Raw genomic sequence first — 27,778 nt, forward strand, 5'->3', positions numbered from 1 at the left:
ACGTTCAAATTCATGGTGCCATTAAAGGACATCCCTTTATTTAAAAGGAAGATCTTAATTATTTGTCTTTTGGTTTCTTTAATTTTGATTTCATTCGGATTACATGCTGTCCTTAAATCACAGAATCTCCCAACACAGCCAGAACTAGAGAGAAAAGAAGTGGGTTTTGAGAGTTAAAACAAAGAGGCTAATTCTTTTTGACCGTGTTTCAGCTGCTCTTGTATTGAAGGACATGAGTGTTGTAAGAAAATCTCTGGAGCAAAAATGAGAATCTGAATTAAAAACTGGCCTGTTGTGTGGATAAATGTCAAACTGGATTGGTTCAAAACGGATAGGAAAATAATTCTTAAGTATGATGCATAACCTGCTGCAGAGGCTCTCACACATGCCGATTTTCTAGTGCATACCCATCAGCCGTTCACATCTGAAATTATGGAAGCACATTTATAACAGTAGCAATGGACTAAGACCTGACAATCTAAAGCTGTTTTTCTAATCAAATATCTTTAGGCAAATTGATTCAACATTTTCTCTTTATTACTTTTAGCATTTCTGGGGTAAACATGAATATTAATTCAATTTGGTGCTTTGAAACATGTAATGAAAAGGACTTGGGGAGTTCATCAAAAACAGTGCCTGCGCTATAAAAGGCGTCACTTTCATCTGGAACCCATGGGCATCTGCCATACTCCAGTATATCCAAGCTACGAAAAAAAAAAGAAGTGGCCTATTCATGAGTCAGGAATATGATACTGTACATATTGAGATGTCAGAATTGTGAAATTTCTACATTCATCGTGTGCACAGCTTTAAGTATCTACTGGAAAGTCCAATATTGATTTTGGGGTGATGATCAATGAATCAAAAAAATGTGATGGCTTGGATTCACTGAGCAGGCTTTTTGACAGAATCTGTGATTTAGTTTGGGCTGGACAATCTCTGGCTACAGCTCTGAATAGTCTTTTGGTCAGTCTCTTTCTTCACTCCACTTAACTTTTTGCACCGAACAACTTCTTTTGCTTCCCCTCGAGGAACCTCTCCCAGCATTCAATGCTTTGGCATTCGAAATAATGTCATAATTTTTTAAAAAATAAAAGAAAATAAAACACTTGCCTGTTATTATACCCTTGAGCCAGAGGTTAGTTCTTAGGCAGTTTCCTGTTTTGGTGACATGAGTATTGCGATGTTTTATACCTCTCTTTAATCAAGATTTGTAGGGGCTTAAATTACAGCAGTCTAGATTCAGAGATGTCAGCCTTCAAGCTTAAAACTCCAAGCTCGACAACTACAGCCATCAACTCCTTCAGTCTTGATTTCCCAATGGGTCTGTAGTCTTGACATGTACGAGATTCTCAAAACATTGCAGGGATGTACCATCCTGCCCTGTTATCACAATCATTTTGCTTCATAGTTCATATTTTGGCATCCTGTCTATCAGTATTATACTACAAGGTGATAGTGGTTAAGCATTTTTTTGTCAGTTATCCGAACATTTATCATTTTTTAAGTCCGGTATATAATGCAGGTTAGTTATCTAGTGATGTGTGAAATCTTAGGACCTGTTTCTTCCGGATTTAGTGAGCAAGCCAACAGTCTGAGTTCCAGAGCACAGTATAAGTGCAGTAAAAGTCAATTTCTGTCTCAGTACATTACCATAAACAGAGGTCAACAATGCTGCAAAAATAGTAATTGCTACTAGTGTCCACTCTTCGGCTCAATAAAGTCAGACTGAAGGGTAAAGTCTTATATTTAATTAATCATTTAGCTCCGCATAGCAAACTGCATGGAGCTGATCATTTACTGTTGGAAAGACCTCCCTGAATAGGTCAGATTAATGGCAGCTGCATGACAGTTTCATGTCTTTATCTAAGACAGAAGGTTTAAAATCATGATACTATTTGCATTTTATCTGCAGTATCTGTCCTTAAATGACTTGCCTGGGTGCAGGAGACGTTTATTTTTATTGAGTACTGTGATCGTGCTTTTAATGTTTTATTGTGCTATTTCTAATTGTTAATTTTTTAAAAGTATTTATTACAATTTGTTATACATGGATTACACCCTAAGAGCAATTTAAAGAAACCAGTCTCCTTAAACCCATATGAACCAGGGAAGAACAAAGTTCATGCAACCAGAGTAGGAATCAGATCTACAACTTATACAAACTTCTTATTGAATTCTGAATGTGTGTTTTAAAATATGTGTTGTGATCAATAAGGCATGAACTTCTATATTGTCATGATTGTTAGTTCAAATAGGTGTTATTTTGGTAGTTTGTATTGTTCCATATCGGCCAAAATAATAATTATTTAATGAATTATTACCGCTGGCTAGAAATATACTAAGTTTCATGTACATTTTGAGACTTGCATTAACTTAGTATTTCTGTAAAATACTGATGGTGTCAAAGGATATGGTGCAGTTCAGCTGCCCTGGGTGTCTTTTTCTTCCTTAGCACAGGTATGTAGTTCAGGTCTGACTTTGCTCAGCCTCAAATGACCATATAATAAAATATAAAGCTCTACCAAAAGCCAAAGACACACCTGCCGCTCCACAAAAATAAACAGAAACAGAATCTCTTAAATGCAGGAGTCAGAGGGATTGCTGGTACCTTCACAGTAGCTCAGAAATGTACTGTTTTGCTGGCCTAATAGCTGCAAAAAGTTAATTTTGAACAACTAGTTTAATTCAAATTCACATATGAAATGATCAGCTACTATTCTACTATGATATAGTTTCACATAAACAAACCCCTGGAATGGTTAGTAAAGCTAAAGCAGTGGCATGGGCAGGGAGAGACATATTCCTGGCCCATTACATTTATTTAGCCGATGCTTTAATCCAAAGCAATGTACATTTTGAAACAGCAATTGGGGGTTAAGGCCTTTGCTCAAGGGTCCCACGGTGAAATCACTCTGCTGACCCAGGGACTCCACTTGCAGGCTTCCCGAAGACAGGCCCAGAGTTCTAACATGCTGAGGCACACACAGCCCCCATCCCATTAAAAGATACCCTCAATAACCCACCCCTCGTAAGCAACATCTATTTTTGCCTTACTCAGTTGGTGTTTCCTGCTTTTCCTCCCCTTTGGATTTTTGATTATTTTTCTAATCTTTTGCAGGGTTCTTCTTCCAACTTAAGTGTAAACCGCATAACCTAGTCAAGGCTGTGGAAGGCCAGAGGCATGCTCCAAGCCGCGTAAGGCAACCGGCTGGGGACACCCCGGACGGGATGCCAGTTCACTGCAGGGCATATATCTGCACATGCTCATACACCCACACACAAACACACCCGATGGGCAATTTAGAGATGCCAATGAGCCTTGGACGGTGGGAGGAAGCTGGAGTTCTCCGAGGAAGCCCATGCAACATGCTTATTGCATTAAGAACGTCACGTTTTGTATTGCATAATGGAAGTACATGCCATAAATAATTCAGATTTGTCTTGATCAATTATAAGTATTTAATTTGCAGTATGACTGCATAATTTAGCAACTCCCACATGTGAGCATAGTACTGATTTCCTCAATTTGTAATTACTAATGCTCAAATAAAGGTTTTTCATATATGTATTGCATATACAGTACCTGTCAAAAGTGTGGACACTCCAAGCCGCATACAAAGGAGAGTGACAGTGTTGCATTACATGACCTGGGCACCTTGATCTAAACACAGTAGAAATAGTTTTGGAGGAAAAGCAGGCAATGAGTGCTCAGCATATATGTGTGACCTCCTTCAGGACAGCTGGAAAGGCATCCATGGAGAATTCCTCATGAAACTGCTGCAGAGGAGACAGTAGGCCCGGTGGTCCCTGGAGCAGTTGTGGTAAAGGGCAGAGCTCGAGGGCCCAATGGTGGGATCATTCTGCTGACCATGGGACCCAACCCACAGAGCTGCTCCCCCATATATGTTATTTTATAGTTTTGAGGTCTTCTAATTATTCTGAAATGTACAGAATAGTACAAATAAATCTTTCTATGGCGGGTGTGTCCAAACTTTTGACTGGAACTGTATTATACAATTTCCAAGCATACTAGAATTTACAACAGAACTCCTGTTGAATGAGTCCAACCAATCGATCTACTTTTCCATTGTTGTATTAGGGGCGTGACAGGTGAAGTGCTTTAATTTAAATTTTGAAGCTGTGTTTGTTTTAGGGGTCTTTGAGGGGGTCTGAAAAAAGTGTTGCCATAAACTATTAAGACAGCTTTTAATGGGTCCCGGGGTCTATCATCACTCACACATGCTCAACAGTCACCACATCATACACATTAAAGGGCCGAACAAGGTCCCAGTGTGTGTGGCTCAAGATACAAGGTTGTCTGTTTTCTCACTGAGATTGCAGTCTTGGAATCTTGGGTTTGGATTTTTTTGTTCAATTCACTTTACAGAATTTGGACCCTGGGAAGTAAGTGAACCTGCACAGCTTGCTGTCATTACCTGCTTTCAGTAAATTGTGTCCATGTTGTTTTCCCCCGTATAGAAATTGTGTGGTGTGACTGCTCGTGTAACACTAGGGTCCTGTGTTACACTCTTTTGGTATTAAAATCAAACGTATCTAGACAGAGAAGCAGAGCCTAATGCAGTGCACAGTGAAGATGAAATCTGGAAATATTTAGCTATTTATCAATTTTTTTTTTGGTGAAGAAATTTTGAGTCAAAGTTACGATGCTTTCAAAGGCACCTGTAACTTGGAAAGACAGTATCCAAAGAAGGTGAGATTTCCAGTTTTTTATACTTCATGTATTTCATGTGAATACTTCTGCATTCACTGGTGACTTCTTTTTAGAGTTGCTGAAGGATCATGCCAGTTATCATTAGTCAAGCAGTCATATTCACAAAGTACTGCCACAGTGGTGAGTGCTTGAGGAAGGGTCCATTAATGCAATTTTTCCACTACCGTGTCAAGTAAGAAGAAAGCTAAACAATTTTGTATTTATTTGTTTTTCATTGCAATCAATAACTTAGAAATAAATTATATGGTGGTTATTAACCGTAAATATTGGTTGCTAAAACATTAACAAATATTTTTACATACCATTTAATTACTGTCAGGTAAAATTTATAATAAAAAATGCATGACAAAGTAAAAATACTAGAATAGAACAAAAGTATTAGCATATGACCTACCATACCAGGTGTCAAGTCTGAATTCCTGTTTTGTTTTGTTTTTTTTAAGACAAAGAACTATGAAAAAGAAGAGCAATAGGTAGCTTCTATCCTGACATAAACCCCAATACAAGCTGCAAAATGCTTCATCACCATCGGGGAAGAACCATAAAGACACCCAACTTGATGCCTTATTTAAAAGGAAAAGTCTTAAAGCTAGACTGACACATGCATTAAAAAGTTTCTCTAATTGAAAGACCTTCCTAATGCAATCACTATGAATATTATATATAGACCTTTAAAAACTCCACAGTCACTCACAGTTTCATAGTATTACCCCGAAGTTATTCCACAGTTTGACATTCATTGCTCAGATATGCAAATATAAAGTGTTTTCAGACTTGCACGGAGGTTGAAGCAGCTCTAGGTAATGGAGGAACTTTCATGCAGGACAATTACTTGCCACCTCTTATAGCCCCAAGAGGTTCAAGACATGTGTTGTTCTGATTGTGACAATCCTAGATTTAACCATCAGGAAAGATGATCAAACCCTGCCAGGGGATCTCCGCATGTTTCCCACAGTTGATAAATTATTTTTTGTTGAAGATTAAGAGCAATCAAGCAATAAAAAAACAACAAATGTTTTTTATTTTTGCACAGGTGAATGTCTCCCTCAGAATCAGTCCAAAAACCCTTGTAGACTTTGGTAATACCATCAATCTAAAAATATGTCAGTTTTTGTATTGCAGCATTTTATAAAGGGAATACATACAGACAGTGCAGAAAACCTTAAAGCAAAAGACATAAGCCCCAGGAAAGGTAAAGTCCAAACTGACATTTGTCCATCCATTCCAATATCTGCCTTTCCAGGTGATGGCCACAGCATCTAACTCCTAAAGATGAAAAGTTCAGAGAAACAGGAGAAGTGCAGGTAATGGATAATTTATGAACTGCAGATATTGTATATAGAAAACATTTTAGAAAGTGACAAAGCAACAAAAACGGGCAGGTGGCAGCTTATTCTACACCAGGGAGAGAAAGATGGGAGAGTTATAAGTTATGGGGACTGAAGAAATGACAAGCCAGCAGATCATCTCAGGGGAGAAGGGGGAATGTGCAGAGAGATGACAGATTAAAGATAAAGGAGAACAGAATGGTTAACTCACTGGTAATCAACCACAAGCCTTCTGGAGCAAACAAAAGCTCTCAGGGTGCTTCGATGAATGGAACTAAGTAACTGGAGGAAACGAGGTGAACAGCAGAGTTAGTGAATAAGGATGTGACAAAAATAAAAGGAAGTCCTGCAAGACTGCGGCATGAGTAATCAAGCTGAGCAATCATAAAGTGCTAGATGAGGGTCTGTTTAGAATATGTCATTAAAAGGAGCAATTCCATGAATATTGTATCAGTATAAGGAGCAGAAGGAACCAGAGAAAGAGATAGAAGGACAGGGATATTGGAGTGACCCCCAGCATCTCGGCAGAAGGGGAATTATGCAAGCATGTGCTGTCCCCTTTGGTGACAGCCATCTGGGAAGTTAATTGTTATGCTTTGTAGGATTCCCAGAAAGACATTATACATTTACTCTAGTGAGAGTTGGTAATCTTATTACTGCTCAGCCAAAGAAACCTCCACCGTCAGGGGCGCAGGAACCGGGAGGGATGGGGGAGACGTGAACCCTCCAATATTAAATTTGGATTCATACATACCCTCCCCTAAAAATAGACCTTTGTATTTAAATTATTAAGCTGTATCCCCCAATATCTAAACCCAATGCTGTTGTCCTCTGTTATTGATATACTGAGCATTAAACCCTATGTGCAACGATCACATTTTTTTTAATTGTTAAATGTAATTTTTCATTTCAGATGTCTGTATTTTAATGCTTGGTTACCATACGCAGGAGGGGACCTTAGTAAAGATGTACTGGGTAGCTTAGTTTAATTATGTTGCCAGATGACATCACCATGTTTTAATCTATCTGCAACAAGCATTATGAATTGTGTATGTGTGAAAACAAGCAGTGAAAATCCCTGTCAAATGCCATTGTGTCTGTTTCTGGAGCATATTGTACTTGTAATGAAAAACACAATGAATTATTTAAACAAAATAAAGACTGATATTAATTGGTGGCAGAAAAAAATGGGGATATTTCTGAGTTTACACTGAATCCATATATGTGAAGAATGTCAAAGAATTGTGGTTTGTGAGAGATGCTGGGATAACTGGTAAAAAAGTATTTTGTAGATAGAAATGTATTTTGTCACAAATTCTAAGTACTACTGTTTGAATATAGGTCCAAGCTGCGTAATACTCTAGGTATAATAGTGTGCTGACCAATTTTAAAAATACAAATGTATTTTTATCCATAGATTTTTGCATTTAAAATAGACTAAATAGAAACAAACTGGATAGAAACAAACTTTACAAACAAAATCTTTTACTCCAATTCTTAGATTACTCTTACTAGCTTGATGTAATGGTAGCCATAGAAATGCTTCCAGGACCATAAACATGTGTTCAACTGCTAAAATTCAAGCAGCTTAATAATTAACCACTTTTTATGATTTAACCCACTTGTGAAACTAGTGACATATGAATCCACAGAAATAGTTAAAATAAATAGACATTATTAAGTTAAACAGTTTTTTTAAACAATGCATTTAATTAAACACTAGATTTCTTGTTTTTTTTTACTCTACATTTCACAGCTCCTCTGAATATTAATATGATCCATCAAATACTGTTGACAATACAGGCAGGCATCCCACTGTCAGTATAAAAATGTCAGGTTTGACAACTTTGAGAAAATTTGCCCATTCTTTTTATTGGCAAACAGCAGGCTGCGGTCAATCCCCCTCCTACTCCCTCAGTTAGCAACCCCCATGTGAACTGTACTGAAAGCTTCCTGGAAAACAATCAAAATCTCTCCATAAACTTGGACAGAGATACGTGGACTGGAAACAAAACAAAACAAAACAGAAAGAACACAGCAAAACAAAATAAAACAAAACAGAAAGAGCACAGCAAAACAAAACAAAGAGCACAGCAGTAAAAGACACACCAGTTCATGTTATCCATAGACCTATTTTCCATCTCTGATTAGCTGCAGTAAGGCTTGAGCCAATCCACACTGACTTTCCAGAAAGCTTCGTAAAGCCAAGTAGTTTATCTAGTACTTAAGATTGATCATTAATTAGCAAATATTTCCCGAAACCCTTCATAACTAAAGTAGTTCGTTATCTCATTCGTAGATTTACGAGTGCTCTGACCCACTCATTATTTTCTGTCTTTCTTTTGCCTGCTGTGCTACCAAGGGGATACAGAGAGATGCTCTTTTTTGGACAACGTCATAATGCTGATGATATAATAAGAGTATTTATGGCAGCAAGTACCTGTCAGCCATGCCCCCCTGTTTGAGCACCTGCCTAAAAAGTCTGTGAATGTCACTGTTATTCATAATGAACGCCACATTTGAAGTGTTGGCTATAGAATAAATAATTTAACTGTGATTTCATTTACCATGGCGATAGAGCATTTCAGACAGTCATAAAAGTAACCCTGTCACAGCCCTATCCATCTGATAACCCACAAACACTCACAGGAAAAGTTACTGCATATATCACGTGATACACTCGGAAAGAGCGAAAATTGGTGCATGTGTGTGTGAGCAAGATACAACACTTTCCCATTACAAGAACGTTTTTCCGGAACCAGAAATTTCTGTCATGTTAGGATTGCTGGCTGATTTTAGGTTGTATCCAAATTCAGGGGCTGCAATGTGTAACCTTTGTAGGCTGTGTTCTTCAAAGGTTGAACACAAAGCATTGTCAAATGGGATGGTCTGGCCTACAGATAATTTCTTTTCTGCATCACCAGCTGTTGCCACCCTTATCCTTGAGTCAAGTGTAGCTAGCTGGGACACACTCACAGCTGTTCAGACCTCTGTTCACCCGACTTTGCCCGCCTGGGCGACCCTCCTGCTGAAGCCCAGAGGGAAGAACCCACAGTGTCATCCTGCTCCTGTCCTGCAGTTCCCTCAGCATCCTTCTGCTCCTGTCCTGTAGTTCCTACTGTGTCCTATGGCACTGCTAGCCACTCTGCGCCACCCGGTCCCACTGGCCCTCCGAGGCCCTTTGGCCCTGCGGTCCGGATGGGTCCTGCCTCGCCAAGAGATGGGCCCATGAGGACCCATGACCCACGTTCGCGCAGTTCTCCTGGGTCTGGGAGACTTCCCGGACATCCCCCACTTCTATTCATTGCACCTCAGTCACTGTCCCATTGCCCTGTCCTGCCAGCTTGTGTCCCCTGTGGTCCTCTCTTGTGTTTCTGTCCTTGTCTCTGTGGTTCCTCTACCTGTTTGCCCTCTCCTGGTGTGTGTCTGACTGGATGTCCTCTTTGCTGTCCCTAGTCTTGCCTGGATCTGTTCTCTGCCTCTACTCGTGTCCTGGGTCTTATCCCATGTCCTGTGTTATTATCCGTCTGGTGTTCCTTGGTGTTGTGTGTTCCATCCTTTCCTCTCCAGGGGCCCTGTCCCTCTGGACTTTTGGGGTGTCAATCCCATGTGCCCTGTCCCCAGCCCTGTGTATCCGCCCTGTTGTTTGGTCCCCTTAGTCCCCTCCCCCGTTTGTCTTTTGTGCCAATGGGCATGCTTTGGGAAAGGTACTGTCATGTCCTGACTCCCATGTCCACCTAAACCTCCTGTCTCTTCCCTGGTATGACCCTAACAAACCATGCCTGTTACTTGTTTGTCTTTCCACTCATCCCTTGCCCTTGTGTTAATCGCTCCCAGCTGCCTCTCATTAACTCCTTTGTTTGTTCCATATATATATGCTTCCCAGTCCTGTGTTCACCAGTCCAGTCATTGATGTCGTATCTTCTTGTTGCCTGAGCCCTATCTTGTTCCAGTCCTCCCGTTTTGACCCTTCACAATTCTGTTTATTTCCAGCCTTTGTTCATTAAGTTCATTAAATTTGTTTCTCCACCACGTCTGCCCCAAGTCCTTCGTCCCATTGGTCGTGACGCGTAACATTAGCTGTTGCTGGCTGATAAACGTTATCAGTATTACTTTCTTGTCCTACATCCTTTTATGTCAACGCCACCACAATTATTGGGCTTTTTAAAGAAACTTCAGACACTCACTTGCTGTGAAATTAATATGACATTAATATGCACATTTGCCATCAACTGGACAGGGGTGGGAATTATTAAAAGTTATGGTAGACTTTTTCTGAGACATGACGAAAATACAGCAACAATATAGATAGTGGTACTGATTTAGCTCACTGAGATTTTACCGGAAATACATCAGCACCCTCATGTGCATATAGCGGATTCGGAGAGTAGCGTCTGGCTGCAGGCACCACTCTCACACCCCTTCAGGTTCATACATGAACAGAACAATTTGCTCCTCTCAAGTCTTGTCACTCTTAGGACCTAACATGCAGAAAAGAGAATAAAGTTAAAATAAAATTATCATCATGGAACTATATTGCTTCAGTACTATTTCAGTCCTGAGGTAAATGCATTTCATGTATCCAAAATGAATGACTCAACAGATAATGTGATAGATGTTTCCAAAATATTGTACCATTGACTAATTTAACTAATTTAATGTCCAGAATGTTTCAGATTTTGAAAGTTATCAATAATTACCTAGGCAGGACCTTCACAAGTAATTTTAGATTATTGCTGGTATCAATAAAATACTAAATTTACGTTTTTTTGTGAATTGTGATGCACAAAGAGTAAAACTTCAAACAGAAAAAAACTACATTAAAATGAATATAGAATAGATCGACATAGATTGTGCACAAACAAATGCGTAGGACTTTTTTTTTTCCAAACACACCACACAGGTAAACTACACTTCGAAAACCCGTAAAACCGATAAAGAACTTGTTAGCTTGTTCTCTGCGCATGCGTCAACCCAACTGGGAGGGGCCTGAGAGTGGCACTGAGAGTCTGCAGCATATTATTGGAGTTTCCCTGAGGCACTCCTGGGGTGGGACTGATGGCGGTAATTTGCTGATTGGTTGACCATAAGCACCGTTGCTACCTTGGAAGTCACACAGAAGTGCAGGGAAGAAAAGCAGAAGTAGCAGAGCAAAAATTGAGCATGTTTTTGTAGCTCAATTACATTTTAAACATTAATGATATACTTTTGTGTAATATTGCTAGCGCTTATTAGCAGAATAACGTTAAATCGTTTTTTTTTTATTCTGTGAAAATGGAAAATCGATCTGCTGGCCAGGTTTAATAATGGATTATAAACATGTTGTGGGTTGTATAAATAAAATGCTTTATAAATAAAGGTTTGTGTCCCAATATGATTGTGATCGACCCCCCCAATATCTAACAAAAAACTAACCACTAACAAAATGCTCATTCATCATTGATTGTTTTGAGGTGGCAGTGTAGATCCTTATGAAACTATGAGCTTTTTGCCTCTCCCATGCTTATTCAGCATTAAGGTCACAACAGGGACAGATGCACCGACAGAATAGTGGCTGACCACATACCTTATGTTTACCTTTGTAAATTCATAATTTGGTTTTTATGTTTTACAAAGCAGCATTTAGCATAATGATTTTTTTTCTCTTAAGCGCTTCTTCAGTTTGTGACTTTTTCCTTTGAAATAAAACATCACATTGTTATTTTTGTAAATTGTATATTTACTTCCAAAGCATTTATCAGTAACACAATTCAGATTGTTGTATTGCATGTCAATTTAAGTGGTGTGCTTGAATTTTGTGTTGGTCCTCCTTAAATTTTCAGTAAGGGGCACCAGTGCTACTAGTGGAAACGGTTAGTCTGGGGCCCTGAAATTATGTAAGGAAAGGGAAAAGAGATAATGAAACTGGAAACCCAAAACTGTAAAAGTCTGACTGCAGTTGAATTAAATCAGGTCAACCAAGCAGAGATGGAAAGTTTAGGTCCAGAAAGCAAATCCAGACCAAAGTAATGTTCCAGCCAACCATTTGAACATAAAGAGTCACAGTCACAGAGTACTCAACTAGCTGGTTAATACAAAACATTGGTATGGATTTCTACTTTCTGGACCTGAATTTTCCACTTTTGCATCCAAGTGTCTGATGTGCAGAACAGAGAAGGTTAAAGTACAGGGATTTAAGTGGCAATTAATACACAGTCGCTTCTGGGATCCACAATTTGCTGAATTTACAGATGATTCTGCATAGCTTTAGCTTAACAGTTTATTTTCATGGGATGTGTAATTGTTCACTTGGTAACCATGACTCCATATACAGGCCTGTTACAAAATTAAAGACAAAATTAAAACAGCATTAAGCATAAAATCTTTATTGAAAGAAGGTGGGTGTTTGTGAATATAAATAGAAATGCTGATCCACTGCTGAATAAGAGTCCAGTTCACTATATAACTTTGTCAACATACTAGAAATGTACAGCTTAAGATTCACAAGATCACCGGAAGCACCTGTCTGAGAAAAGTATCCTTTTTAAGTCGTTTCTGTGACTTTGGCAGTAGCAACATGACATGACATTTAGCTTTCAATGCAATTACCGCCTTGCTCCTAAGAAATGTTACATGGGGCATTTAACCTTCCCTGAATGAGAAGTGTATGTCACTAGATGGCAATGTTCATTATCTATGGAGTACAGGGGGGATAAAATGGGCACCACACTGGTGTGTTTCAAAGTAAAGAATACTGCCACAGCAAGTTACGTCAATTATAAAGATATTTCTTTACAGACTAAGGACTCTCTGAAGTTAAAACCATTGATTATCACACCATTTGCACTGAAGAAGCATGGAACTTTTTCCAATGACAAACCATATCTCCTCTTTCAAAAAACACCTAGTCATGTAATTTGGCTCTATTTTGATAACTGTTTGTTTACTTCGACACTGAGCTGCTGCCTCTCCAGTGACATGTCTTCCCTTCTTTAAATTAGACCATTTCCTCATATTGCCTCTGTACTAAAGAAGGATGTGGATTAAAGCTCTGGAGGATACAGAATCTGCACCCAAGACTGCTTGTATGCTCCCAGTAAAATCCTTCATTGTTAGAATTTCATGAGCTAAGGCCTGACTTAAACTTGACTGGCATGTTCAGTAACACTTTCTATGAATGCCATGTCTATAAGAATCTATGAGCACTTCATAACACATTATAATGCATTCATAAAGCATTATAAACATGCCTATAAATATTTAGATAAAGGCATAGTACATTATAGCTATGTTTATTACACATTATGGATGCTTTTTGAAGCTGTCATCTATAATGCACTATAGGTACCTTCATAATGTAGGACAAAGCATCCTTAATTATTGTACTAACCATTATATTGCATTATGAAGGTATCCGAAATACATTTTAGATGACAGCTTCAACTAAAGTGTTACCACATGTTCTAATTATATAAAGATATATGTGTATATGTGTAATTAATTACTAAGATACGGCTAATTCATTCTTCATCAGATTCTTCATATTTTTTGATTGCTCCTCTGTATGCATGTATGCTTGTCCAGAGTGTTCTAAAGGAAAAGCTTCTGCATTGCATGTCAATTATGTCTCCGAATAGACATAAATTAGGGTTTGTTATTTGCCACAGAGCTTTGAATTGACTGTGAAGTTTCACCACAGTATCACCTAAATTATGATACTGCTCATTCTACTGCACAGCAGATAATGCAAGGTGTGTCAAATATATGACAATCCCCTTGGAACAAACAGGGTAAACGTTTGCAAGACCCTCCACTGTGTGATGGATATCGATATGACAGTCAGAATAAAAAATGTCCCTTCCTGTGCACACTCTTTGCAGTTTTTCCTAATCAAAGAATAGACCAGGTTCATTTGGTGTCTGACACATATTATGTATCACATGCTTACGCTGATGAATAGGCACGCTCAGTGAAAAGTGTATCGATTTCTCTCCTCATTCTGCACTCTCTCTCTCGGCTTTGAGCAGTGGAAGGAGTAGGTGCACAAACAGTGTTGAGATGCCATGCGCCATTTCATTCACAAAGCCATGTTTCAGGCTCCCTCTTAACACTCAATAAATGTATCTTGGGCACTTATGAGCCGGACTGTTTTGGGAAATAAATCTCATGCTGTGGGGCAAGAGTAATGCTGCCAGCACTTATGCCTATCCTGCTGTCACCTGCCACTGTCTCTGTTTGCTTCTCATCTCCTTCACGGTTATGAAATTGCCATAAAAGGGAGGGCTTAGTGATACATCACAGATTTCAATACAGCACCATATCAATGACTGAGTTTTTCACATTCCCAAGGTGTGATTTATCCACATTTACATATTGAAAGCTACAACAGCTTTGCAAATCTGAAATTCGTATTTTTTCTGCCGTCTCAGAGAACAGAAGACTAATTTTAAATGCAGGATGACTAAACACTGAGTTAGTGTTACTTTTCAAGTGTTGCATTGTATAATGACAGTTACAATTAGGGTGTACAAAATGGAATGCTGAAATCAATAATTTATTTGTCTTCTGATGTCGAAAAACTTGGATTTAATTGTTTTAGCTTCCAAAGTTAAATTCCAGTAATGGTATTGAATCATGTTAATCTCTAACCATGCCATGGTGCATGGCTGTAATCAAACTGGAAAAATTCCCTTTGTCACTGAAGATTCAGCCTCAAAGAACTCGAAGTGCTGAAAAAGCAATGGCTTTCGCCTAAAGAGTCACAAAATATTTCACAGGAAATGCTTTGTCAATTTGCCTCCTTAACCTTCAGCAGGTTCTGTCTGGGCCGCAGACAACACTCATTCTCTCACTCTTTATTTAAGGCAATAAGTAAAGCAACATCTAATTAGGTTAGTGGTTGAAACAACAACGTAAAAAACAAAAAAAAAATCAAACAAAAAAAGAAAACAATTACAGACATTGATTTGCTTACAAAGGAGATTAGAAGCGGCTTAGCTTGCAGGTCAGGTTTCCGGCAATTCAGGGGATTGCAGCCAATGCCATGTACTCCGGTTATCCAAGTAGTCCCATCTCAGCCCCCATGAAAGGGCAGAGTAAGACAAGAATATTAATGGGCTTGAAAGTGGCACACAGGCTCGTCCCATACTCTCTTTTTTTGGATTTGTATACCATCTGTTGCCACTTCACATGCACACACCATCCATTATTTATGAAGACGTAGTGTTTCAAAATTATTTAAAATTAGATTGTCTTGGTTAAAAAAAATATACATTTGCACAACCTTTCATTTCAGCTGCAACTAAGCAACCATTACAGAACAGAGAAACACTACCAGGACATATGTTTTACATCATCTCTTTCTTTATCATTTTCATTCATGCACAAAATATCCTTCAAATGACTTTACTTTCATGAAATTATTGAAATGTATTTTCACAATTTTCAACGCAAATTAAAGTTGCTGAATAATAATAATAATAATAATAATAATAATGTTTCCCACTACTCATTCACACTTCTGACAGTCATCCATCCAACAAACAAAATATTTTGAATAAATTAACAATATATACACCTGCCTTTATACAAACCACATCCATGCATATTAAAAATGTATGTACATGTATACATATACATGCATGTATACATGCATACAAATTGCACAAGCAGCAGCAATAGTGTAGAAATACATACAGAGTATACATAAATCTGAAAGGGAGAAGAGGTGTTATTCCAGTGGGCTGTTGTTGGCAAGTCACTGGTTAAAATGATTAATTCCACGCTACATCACAACAAGTGTGTGGGATTGAACTTCAATAGGTCTCAAGAGAACTGGAAAAAAAACTAAATAATTTATTTGGTGCCATTAATATGAATCTGGATATAAATATCTGATGAGTTTAATGCAAACACATCTGGTGTGTGGGGTTAGCTTTGATTTGCTGACACGTCTATTGAATAAATCCAGCTCCTCCAGGCAATAATAATCATTGGAAGAACCAACTTTATGGGTGAATGAATTTTGAAGCATTCTATATCATCTTAGTGTCATAATGGTCACAGTATTTTAGATGACCTTATCGATTTAAAATATACGAATGTGAGGGTTGCTCACCCGGTTGTCCCACATATCCAGAGTAGGGGACTGGAATCCGTCCTCCACTATGTGTGGGTGGCATTTGCATGTTTTCCACAGGTCCAGATATTTCCACCTGCAGTCCAAAGACATGCAATTAGGCTAACTGCTATATCTACATTATCCATAGTGTGTGACTGTGCGTGGGTGTGTATATGCCCTGCGATGGACTGGCATCCCATACACGGTATGTTCTAGCCTTGTGCATATACTGTTTTACATAAGCTTCAGCTCATCCCGCAACCCTGACTGGCTAATAAGTTAGAATATGGATGGATGATATAAATGTGTTCATAATTGTGTTCAATTAGCATTAGTAATTGTGTTAAATTAGTAATTATTCGAAAATGCATTTTTGAAGAACGCAGTTTAGGATTACGTTGTGTTCCAGTTTGGCTTTTAGAACAGTCTATTGCTGTACTGCAGATGTTTTTCAAAAGTAATTTCAATCAATTAATACACTAACATCATCCACTCTAGGGGTTTCAGGAATGTGGTCAACAACTTGCAGAGTTAATAAAATGTTATGTCACAGATTACCTGGTTTTATTAAATGTGATAAAATAAACTTTTTGTTATAAAAATGAAATGATCACCGTGCGTGTCGGAAACTTACTGAACTTTATTCCTTTCTGATTATGCCAGCCTTATGCACAGCTCATTAATGAAATATTACCCATTTTCTTCTGGGTTGCATTAAAAAAACTGTGTCACAAGCCATAAAAAATTAAATAGATAAATACTTAAAGCCAACAGAAATACCAGAACAAAATTATGAATTTTTAAAATATTTAACCCCTCTTGCATTCTAATACAGCATTTATGTATTTCTACATTTGTGTTTACATGCAGATGTAAATGTCCAATTTCTACATTTCAATATCTATGTTTGAAAAAAATGTCTTTGTTGGAAAATGACTGCATTACAAAAACTAGGATTTCAGATTTTAAAAGCAGTGACGGAGATAGAGTCCTCTTGAAGTGTGGATTTGCTGAAAAAATGAATAAAATAATAAACTTATCATGGACAACTTTTTACACCCCTATTTGAGGTGCTAAACTTAGTGACTGACATTGGAAAATGTATCTGCCATGGATAAAAATATATATTTTTTAAAAAGTACAAGTGATTAATATGGTGTTGGTGATGGTTTTTGTCCTTTCAGTAAACTGCTTCTGATGGTTCAGCCCAGTAACCCAATGAAACACAATGAAAATGAGACACAATCATCACTCTGTGTTCTTTTTTTAAAAAGTTTCCTTCACCAGAATGTAAAAACTACCAGCAATGCAACTGAGTAGTGATTGAAAGAAAAAAAAGACAAACTACAAAAATAAACAAAACACATAAAATAAAAAACTCTTCAAACACTTAAGAATTCAATTCACTAAGAAAATATACCCAAGCTAGGCTCAGAGCCATTGGGCTCTAAGAGTAGTTGCCTGAATCCTGCCCACATCTGCTCTCCCCAGAGGAGTTTTACGTCCCAGTTATATAATTATGGTCCCTACCCCAGCGACAATTACAACCAGATTAAAATCAATTAACAATTCCATTTCATATTTCACTGAAGACATAATACCATACCTATAATCAACATGTTTCATTCAATACACTAGGAAAATATCAGCAATAATAATATTCCAATCTCTACACTAATGCTTGTTGTCAAGTAGACCACAACCCCCTAGGAAGGTTCAGAATGGTAGATCTCCTGCTTCACCCTCCATAAAGCTAATTGGAAACTCCCTCTTCCTGTGTGGTCGCCCACAGCAAGACACAACGTGGAGGTAAACCTATGATTGCACTTAACCAAACAATAAAGTCACGTTCAAAATGTAGCCAGTCATACAAAATTTCACAAATACACAAGTTACACAATTATTCATGCTGCACCAAATGTAACCTCCACCTTGCCAGCAACTATGTAAATTAGAATGGAAGAGACACATAGCCACTGCATACTCACTCTAGAGGATACTTAAGACACTACGTATCATTGTTTACATTTTGAACTTACCTACCATCCAGGTGTGCTGGGGGGGCATGGATACCATGGAAGAATCAGGAGGCTCAGCACTTGACAGGGGCCCTTGAATACGTAAAATTAGGTGGGAGGGGGGCACATGGTAATATTTTGTCAGGGGGCCCAGAATTTCTAGATACACCACTGCTTACACGTAATTAATCAGTCTTGCTGAATTAAAATGATTAGATTAAGGTTAAACTGCAAAACAATTATATAGCATTAAGGAGGATTACCAAATAAAATGATTTCATTATAGAGCAAATCATCATGGTGTTGCAGGAGAAGTCAATGAATGTTTCATTGTATTTGTATAAAATGAGTTTGAGGATGCAAAATATAAGTCTAATATTTAGAAGGAAACGAACACTAATCAGAGTGTGAGACAGTTTTAGTATTTTAATGGAGAAAAAAATGAATGGGTATTGACGCCTGTAAACCTTCACTGCATGTTTGTTGTTGTGCCTCAATATGTCCTCCGTTAATGGAACTATAGAAAGAAAATCTCATTTTACCTGCATAACTGAATAAGGAGAGTTTGGTAAGTGGAACTGACATACCATGAATCTCAAACACTGATGCTATATATATCCCACGTATGTCAAACAAGGAGCTAAAACAGGTTCATTTAAAATTCTTGACTATTACATAACAGTCTTAACTACGCCCCCAAACGCAACATACACCAGCCCACTTTCAAGCCCAATGGACCAGCACAAGTTGCAGCATATATTTTCTCATGAGGGGTATGTATGCAGCTTTCAAAAGTGCACCTGGTGTGGAAAAAATATATATATTGACAGCCGTTGATTTGCAGAGTTTTTTAGAAGTAGTACTAGTAGGCTAAGAAGGTAAGTCCTGTTCAGGGGTTTGGCCCCAAAAGCTCATGTTAGCAACTTATGTAGTTGGAACCATTGAGGTGCATGTTCCAATTATGTAAGTTTAAAAAACAGAGAAAAAAAATGTGTTTTATGGCCCCATTAATCATATCATAATTTAACTATTGCCTAATTGAGGTTTTGGAGTGGTTTTCCATCACATTCCATCCAGAGTAACCAAACAAATACTTACAGAGACATTGGGATTATGTTAACACCCAATTCAGTAGTCGTGGAGACAACTAAGATGCTGCTGCCATGGTAACTGACATTGGCAGTTGAGCCTGCTGATGGGAGGTGACTACAAACTCTACTCCGAGTCAGCCAAGGCACACACTAGCAGGGGACTGGAAGTCTTATGTAACAGCCGCTGATATTAACAACCCAATTAAGCAAGCAGGCAAACAAACACACACATACAGTACATATGCATGAATGAATGAATGAATGAATAATGCAAGAAAACAATTTCAGCTCCAGTGTTTCCCCTAGGTTTACAGCTTTTTGGGGGGGCAGAGGGACATTGACAGGAATCATGTGTTTCTTGTAATGGCAGCAGTCAAAAAAACACAAATATTTTTGTCTGCTTTTCAGGTGGTTGACGCGACATATTTTCCGACGCACACTCACTGTCCGCTGGTGGGAGTGTGCTCACCCGTGTGTGCGTGCACGTATCGGGGCGGAACTGCACCATGCGCAATACAGGGAGCAGAGGAGAATTGTAAACGCGCGACCGTGTAGACACAAAAATGACAAGCTGTTGTGTAAATAAGATAAATAACATAAGGCTATTTAGTTTGTTTAATAAAAGGACAATGTATAGACCTGTTCTATAGGGAAGGTAACCTTAAATGACTTCTGTTGTGATCTGGCGCTATATAGAAAATAAAATTAAATAAAATTAACTTGACCTTCAAAGGGGAGTGGGGCGCCCCCCTAATATAATGGCAGGGGAAACACTGAGCTGAGAATTTCCTTTCTTGATTATATAAATGTCTACTGCTAGCTATGTAGAGAAACCAATATTCCAAGCATAATCTATTTTTTACGGTCTTACAAACAAGCATATTGTATTAATAAATACAGTTCATGTTATCACCAGAGCATTATGATTTTACACAAAAATGTATGAGGAAAACTTTTTTTACTTTTACTAAGATAGAAACTCAATTTTTCACATGAAACAAAACTGCATCTCTTATCCCGAGTAAGAATTGCATGCCCCCGCCCACCATGAAAACTAAACTGTGAGTCAAATTGGATCCTAACTGCCTAAATTGCATTATTAATCAACGTTGTATAGAAGAATATAATCCATGAAATAGTCCATGTTTTTAATATTAGCAATGACATACTGTACATTTTGTTACTCATATCCTAATGTGCCCCTCCCACACACACACTGATGAGCCAAATCATTATGACCCACATTAAGGTTTGGGTTAAAGTTAAATGGATGTTGAAATGGCTAAGCTGACACAAACCAGAATTAAAATACTAAATAGTGTTTAAAATGACAGGATACCCTGAAAGTGTGTTCCTTTACATAAAACAACATCAAAACTTGCCTGTACTCAACTGAGTAGTATCAGTGCCAAACTAACATCAATCTATTCATTTACTGTATGGTACCTGCTTATTCTATGCTGAAAGCTATAGGCAGAAGGGAGGGAATAACAACACATTGCAGGACACACTCAACACAGTGTGGGAGAACAGAGAAATCCCCACAACACAGGGAAAGCATGCAAATTCCACACACATGGAACCAGGGTAGAGATTTGAACTCTAGTCTCAGAAGTATGAGACAAGCGTGCTGATCACTGAACCACCATGCTAACACCAGTTTCAACACAGACATATTCCTTCACATTTCCTGAATCTAGCCTGTAGGACTGTGGTCTCTCTTGAATGACCTTAGGAATAATATTGTTGGCATGCAGTATGAGTGAAATCGTACAAGGTTTTGCCCAACTTTCTTTTGTATTGGACTACACATTTTAAATAATATAAGGACAGCATGATGTGTCAAAGTGTTTAGTGGAAAACTAACATTCCAGTAATTAAAGAAATAAATTATATAAATATTAAATGTACATTTGTACAGAGATTAGTTGCTATGTGGTTTACTGTACTTTTAAAGACCGACCCAAATATTTTAAGATTTGAAAATGCATACTTCTTTATCTTGTATTTTAAACAGAACTGAGTCTAAATAAGTCTTTAAATAATGGAAAAAGTAGAAGTGCAGATTTATAAATGATACTTTTAAACTAATGCCCTTTAATTGACTAGTACTATTTTTGTTGTTATTCCATTTCATACTTCTTTCCATTGATATAACTAAGTTTATAACATTTGCCTGTGTAATTTATTTTCTTCTCCTACATATATAAACAGCTAATATGGTCATCCATTTTGATATTAGTAGATATGAATGATCAAATATCCATCCATCCATCCTTTTTCCTACCACTTTTCCTGGTTTGGGTTGCGGAGGTGATCAAATTTTTAATCATCACAATTACAGTTAACTTAATTTTTTCATAAAATTATGTATTTGCTGCTTCTCAGTCTTTCATGTCCAGTTTACAGGTATCACAGCATTCATCCTGCCTGTCCTGGAATGTGCTTCTGTTTAATAATGGAGTGACATAAGCAATCCATATAATTCATAGTGACAACAAATCTGTTCAATGCTAATATGTGTTTTCTGCATGAGGAAATTACTTAAAACTCATCATGAAAAGGTAACAAATTAATTGTTCTGTTGCACAGATTGTGCTTTTAGGGCTTTTAATAATCACCTTTAATCATCAGAGAATTACAATTAGGTGTATGCCCTATTCTTTGTTTCATTGATTTACTGACATCTGCAAAAAGTAGCTAACTTAAGCCGGTGTACCATTAGTACAGGCAAGGAAAATGCCGCCAACAGAATCTGCAAGTGCACTGAGAAAGTGTGGCAGTGATCCACAGCCCCACCCACTACCCACTCCAATTAACATATATTTGCATGTTGTGATCCATCCATCCATCGTCCAACCCATTTATCCTACTGGGTCGCGGGGGGTCCAGAGCCTATCCTGGAAGCACATCCTGGCAGGGAACAACCCTGGATGGGGGGCAACTCCAGTCTTTGGACTCCCCCACGACGACATGGGGAGAACATGCAAACTCCACACACATGACCCAGGTCCCAGAGGTGTGAGGCAACAGTGCTAACCACTGCACCACCATGCCGCCCCTCATGTTGTGATCTTGAAAATGAAATCACAAAGTAGGAAATGAAAAGCCAAACTGGATAAAAAAAAAAAATACAAAAACGTTCTTTTCAAAGTATCTCAGGTTAAACAACCCTTTATCTAATGGAAACAATAAAAGATTCTCTACAATTTCAACTGTTGATGATTTGCAAAAACAATGCAAAACTTGCCTTGTGGAACACATCCTAAAACAGTCATACAAGGAGCTTGGTCTGCAGTGCCTGGACTTCTGGAGACATCTTCATCCCATCCAGCTCAAGAAATAGTTTTTGGAACACTTTCCATAAGTGTATTTCAGCTCAAATGGGTAAGTCATACGGGCACATATGAGTTCCATCAGATGAGAGCATGCTTTACTGATATTCTTGTAGTCTGCCAATACCTCCGTGATCCTCAATCACAATGGCAACATCAGTTTCATCACAAAGATCTTTAGAACATGCAGTGTAGGTGTCTTTCATGTCATCCCTGCTGACATCATGCAACATACACAGAACAAAACCATTTTAACAGCATAAAATCTATTTTTTTTCTCTCTAATTTTGCACTACTGTCTGCTGTGTTGCAATATCACTTTACTATTTACCTGTAAATTTCATCTGTCGTTCTCCTTTAATTGCACTTAAATACTACTGTTGATTACAATGAAACACAAAAAAATGTATTTCATCCAAAAAATAAATGTATTTAGAAGGCAAAATACAATTTATGAACGAAATCACCGTCGCATTCATGAACACTGATACATTAGCTTTCTGTCCAGGAAACTGCAATGTGCTAATTTCAGTTCTGCCCAAAACGTGAAATATTCCTTTTAATTTCTCTGCATGAAAGTAAAGTCTTTATGCTTTCTTGGATAAAATGAAACTGAAGTTGGTCATTCTGAGGACAAAATTCAGCAAGACTACTGGATTTCGTCATTAAATAATGCTTTTTGTGGCACAGAATGTCTTTTGTACAGGAAAATGACACTTGGTGCCCCATACACCTCAGCATAACTAGTATTAAGCGCCTTTCTTCAGAAACACAAGATATCGACCAAGTTCAGCAAGTCAGAATGTTGCAGCACAAACTGCTTAGTTCACCTACTGTATGTATAAAGTATAGTTTTGCCACCTTTGATTTGTAAAAAACCAGGACATTGTTTTTTTTTTTTGGGGGGGGGGGGGGGGGTGGTGGAACATACACCATATTTCCAAATATACTTTTACATTTAACATCTGTATTATACAACCTAAACCTAGTATCTACAAAAGGTATACTACCATTAGCAATAAAAACATATTACAGTAAAACGTATTGCAACGCTGGGCAGACCAAGGCACCGCGGAGACGAATGATAACGACGAAAGACGGATTCACACGAAGTGGTTCTTTAATGTAGTCTTTATATGGACCCGCACTTCAGCAACAATAACACAGCCACCACAACCTATGGAAACGCGGGGAGGTTACACAATAGACGGTAAAGCAAACAGTATCATATTTAGCATAAAAATCCTCCAGTCCAAGTATGTTAACATTTCGATCCATATGTACCACTGACTGAATATGTCTTGCCATCCAGTCATCAACACAGATCGAGCAGCGCCTCTCAGTCGGCTGCACAAACTGGAACCGCCTCCATGACGACAGAACTTTGCCCTTATTGGCTGAAGAGTTTAGTTACACGAATAACGTTGTATCCCAGGAAGTCCCGATGCGTTATCTGCTCTTTCTCCCGAGTATCACGTAAAGCAGTGAGAACTGGTTTTCAGTTAATTTACCTGGCAAAATAAAGTTTAAATAAATGACATAAATGCTCTAATAGTACACGTAAGTTACTGGTTTATTTATTGTTAGTTACTGCAGTGTTGCGCTGCTTTATTTTTCATCGTTATCTTCTGGCAGTGCTGCCATTGTAGTCAGCTCTCGCAGATTACAAGTAGAAGTTGTCCGACTTGGCTGCAGTCAGTTTATACTCCACCCCTGCAGCCGCCGGCAGATCTCGCTCCACAACACGTCAGCTGCAGACAGACCTAAGCCCAAGTCGAACGCACCCTTAGTTTCCACAGCCCGACTCCCAGCAAGGAGCTTCCCGCGTGGCTCGAGGGCTCCTTGCGGCAAACTGGTCACACAACACATTAACCAGAATATATTGAAGGCATGTTTACTTCGGAAGATAGAACAGAATAGGGCAGGATCGCACGTGTGCACACTGATTCAAGAAGGCATTAGGACAAAATGCGTTTGTGCGAGAAGTGTATATAATCTGCGTTTGACTAAAATAAACTACTAATAAGCAAAGTGTGGCCCATCACTATTCTGTTCAGTCATTCATATAATTGGTCCAGCACTCGTAAAAGCTGACAGAGTACTAGAGTGAAGCCTACTCCAAATCTAGTACGTGTACTTCATTAGACCAGCATAACAATTACAACACGTAGCCTAGATATACTGAAAGCAGGCATACCTGTTGGAGCCGTTCTATTACAAATTTCTTTATTTTTTCATAATCCATCTCGAGATGGCGAGAAACACTCCGTGCCAAGACTCCTTCGATCTCAATGCAAGTCGCACCGATGAGAAGCAACTCCTTCGCCACGTCGATGAATTCTTGTCCTTCTATAAAAACAAAAGGTCTCAAATCTTGCCTCCACATGCGAGCCATCGTGTTCCTAAGCCTGATCTTCACAATTTCTGGAACTTCTCGCTGCACTTCATTACCAAGCGATCTGCTGCTACAAGTGTGTCTCGACATGCTAATCGTCCCGGAGTCAGGTGCATATTTGACTATGACTTTGCACGTATTACAAGCAGCGTAGGGAGTTGGTACTCCATCGCACTCTACTCCATCTTACAAACTTTTTTTAAAGTTGCGGACTTGCCCAACAGATCCTTAAAAGTCACGCAGGGATCATATACTCCGACTTTACGTTGCAACGCCGTTTTCTCTGACTCCATGTTTTAAACTGACTGGCGCCGGCCGTTACACACGCATCACGCGCTAATCAGGTGACCGCTTCCATTCGATCATGAATATTTAATTATCATAGCCGTGTATGTCTTATAGATTATGCATTCAACCAACATAGCAGACAGGAGAAGATTTTAAAAAAACGACTACTCGGCCAATTAAAAATATAAATTAAACGACATTACTCATTTATTCGAATCACATCTGTAAATAAATTACAGTGGAAACCGCTTATATATTGATCACGTACAAGCAGACAATCATTAATTATAACCGATTTTTTTCTTCTTCTTTATGTCTCAGGCAGAGACCCATGTAATTGAGATTTGTATATTTATTTCATGGACATAAGGCAATAAAATGGACAGCTTGGCTATTTACTTAATTTTATGAATAATTTCAAAGTACAGTATAGGCTAGCTATTTCGAACAATTTTCAAATTACAGTGCTGTATAAATTAAATTACTGAACTGCATGTGTATTATTCAAATAGGCTATATCAATACAATACAGTATCACTGTACATAAATATTCAATATTCAATTTTATTAACAGCGCATTTTCAGGACGCTACGTTGCCTCAAAGGGCTTATTGTAGTTTCGCTGCTGCATCTCGGTGGCTTGTTTTTGGCAGCTTATCATAAGCTTTAATGAGCCTATATTTGTCACTGAGAGAAAATGACTGTCTTGTCATGTTTTCTGTGCTTCGGGTATCTATAGTCAGAAGCAGATAGGCTACCGCAAGGTAAAGTACTAGTAGGGCGATCAAAGTAAAGTAAAAAAAAAAAAAAAAAATACCGCTGTTTTAATTTACGTTATCACGTTTAAAAAGACCCAAAACAAACACTGTAAGCGGACTACTTGATTATTATACGCGAATTATTTAAACAGAATTTGTACAGTAATGATTTTGTCCCAATTGCTTTTTGAGTTATATATGCGACTGATCACTATTACCGAGATCACTATATGCAGTTTCCACCGTATTTATAAATATATTATGATTCCCGGTTCCGCTGCTCCCCTTTGGATATTATTTGCGTCCCATCCCCAGTCTAGGGGAAAGTAATGATTAATCTGCCGGCAACCCGCCTCACCCAAATCGTCAAATTTCCCCTCATCGTCAGTCCGTGGCCGATTTTTGTCGCAGGGTTGTCTGGCCGGCACAGATTATCAGCATCGGTACAGGAAACCTTGTTATTGGATCGATTCGGACCGCAAAGAAAGTCATTGTGAGGATGGAAATGTTATTATGTTAAACTTCCCCTAGGCAAGCCATCACTGTCACAACTAGGTCTCTCATTGGCTGCATTTGCCACACGTGACGCTGTCCCGCTGAATTCCATTTCCATGGAGACGATTGTGACGAAGGCGTTCTAAGACTACGTAGGCAATAGCCACATATAAATTCTGAGGAGCAGTTCCCGAGTCTCAGAACGACCTTTTGCAGCATCATATCGAGTTCCATTCAGTTCTTTAAATATCCTTAATCAATTAAGCAGTAAAATGTGCAACGAAATGAAGGCAGTCTGGCACGTGGAGGTATTTTTTGATCAGGGGGGCAAAAAGATTAATGACAGCTTCACCATACACAGAAGCAAATCAAGGTGCTTCATCGTTGAACCGGTGGCTGACATTGCTGACAAGGAGTCTGTACAGTCTTTGCGGAGAAATATCATTTTGTACTTTCTCCACCTGGACCGCAACCCAGCTCATGGTCAGGAAATGTTTTATCCAAGAAAGCATAAAGACTTCACTTTCATGCAGAGAAATATCCCTGACGATTTCTGCAGTCCAGCTACAGCAGCTGAGACAGGTACTGTATCACCTGCGGATCACACACCTTTCAACAGAGTGATTAGCATATGCCCATGGCCAAAGCTCAAGAAGAAGTTAAAGGAAGGTGGTACAAAGGCCTGTACTCACCCTGCATTATTGTTTTCAGGTGATGCAGACTGTGAGGGAGACCCCCAGGCCCCAAAAATCAGATTGGGCACCAGACATAGGAGGGTCCGCACTTTCATAAAATCCCTCCTCAGGATACCCAAGCTGCTCATCAAGGTACTGGGCTTAGTTTTAAGGAGTTAAAATGGTGCTGGATGCATTAGGAGTTATTATGCTTCAGGTAACACTAGTCTGATGGTTGGTTCTGCCTCTGTTCACCACAGAATTTGAAGGAAACATGGTTTCCATGTTCAACGTAAGAATGTCTCCAACCACCAGACCTAGGGCAGCCCCAAATGAAGTCGTCCTGTCGCAGCCTTTTTGCAGCCTATTTTGTGCTGCTCTTATGGGCATCTCCCCGTAACCCTGCGCAGGAAGAGGAACTGTGGCTGCCATGTGCTCAGACAAAATGTACTCTACTTAAAATGTGCATTCAATAAATTTTTGCACCCTACTGTATTGTTGTCCGGTTATATTTGTATACATCACGTAACTAACTTTTGTCGCTGTTCTGTTGGCATCAGGA

General features: G+C 38.6%; 1 protein-coding gene and 1 long non-coding RNA gene across 2 annotated transcripts in view; one reads left to right on the top strand and one right to left on the bottom strand.

The window, feature by feature from the left end:
* LOC111849613 (transmembrane protein 238-like) overlaps window positions 1–25,301 on the bottom strand; it is a 42,356-nt gene extending 17,055 nt beyond the window's left edge. The window contains exons 1-3 of the transcript XR_011991756.1: window positions 24,804–25,301; window positions 18,206–18,273; window positions 16,160–16,256 (exon numbers count right to left, since the gene is read on the bottom strand). The gene's annotated coding sequence lies outside the window, so the exon portion shown is untranslated. The remainder of the gene's footprint in view (window positions 1–16,159; window positions 16,257–18,205; window positions 18,274–24,803) is intronic.
* Window positions 25,302–26,734: 1,433 nt separating this feature from the next.
* On the top strand, window positions 26,735–27,706 carry LOC140590983 (uncharacterized). The gene is made up of 3 exons (XR_011991868.1): window positions 26,735–27,124; window positions 27,254–27,369; window positions 27,477–27,706. It is a non-coding gene; the product is annotated as an uncharacterized lncRNA (long non-coding RNA).
* Window positions 27,707–27,778: the final 72 nt, after the last annotated feature.

Source organism: Paramormyrops kingsleyae, chromosome 5, assembly GCF_048594095.1.
Source record: "Paramormyrops kingsleyae isolate MSU_618 chromosome 5, PKINGS_0.4, whole genome shotgun sequence".
Taxonomy (NCBI): Eukaryota; Metazoa; Chordata; class Actinopteri; order Osteoglossiformes; family Mormyridae; genus Paramormyrops; species Paramormyrops kingsleyae.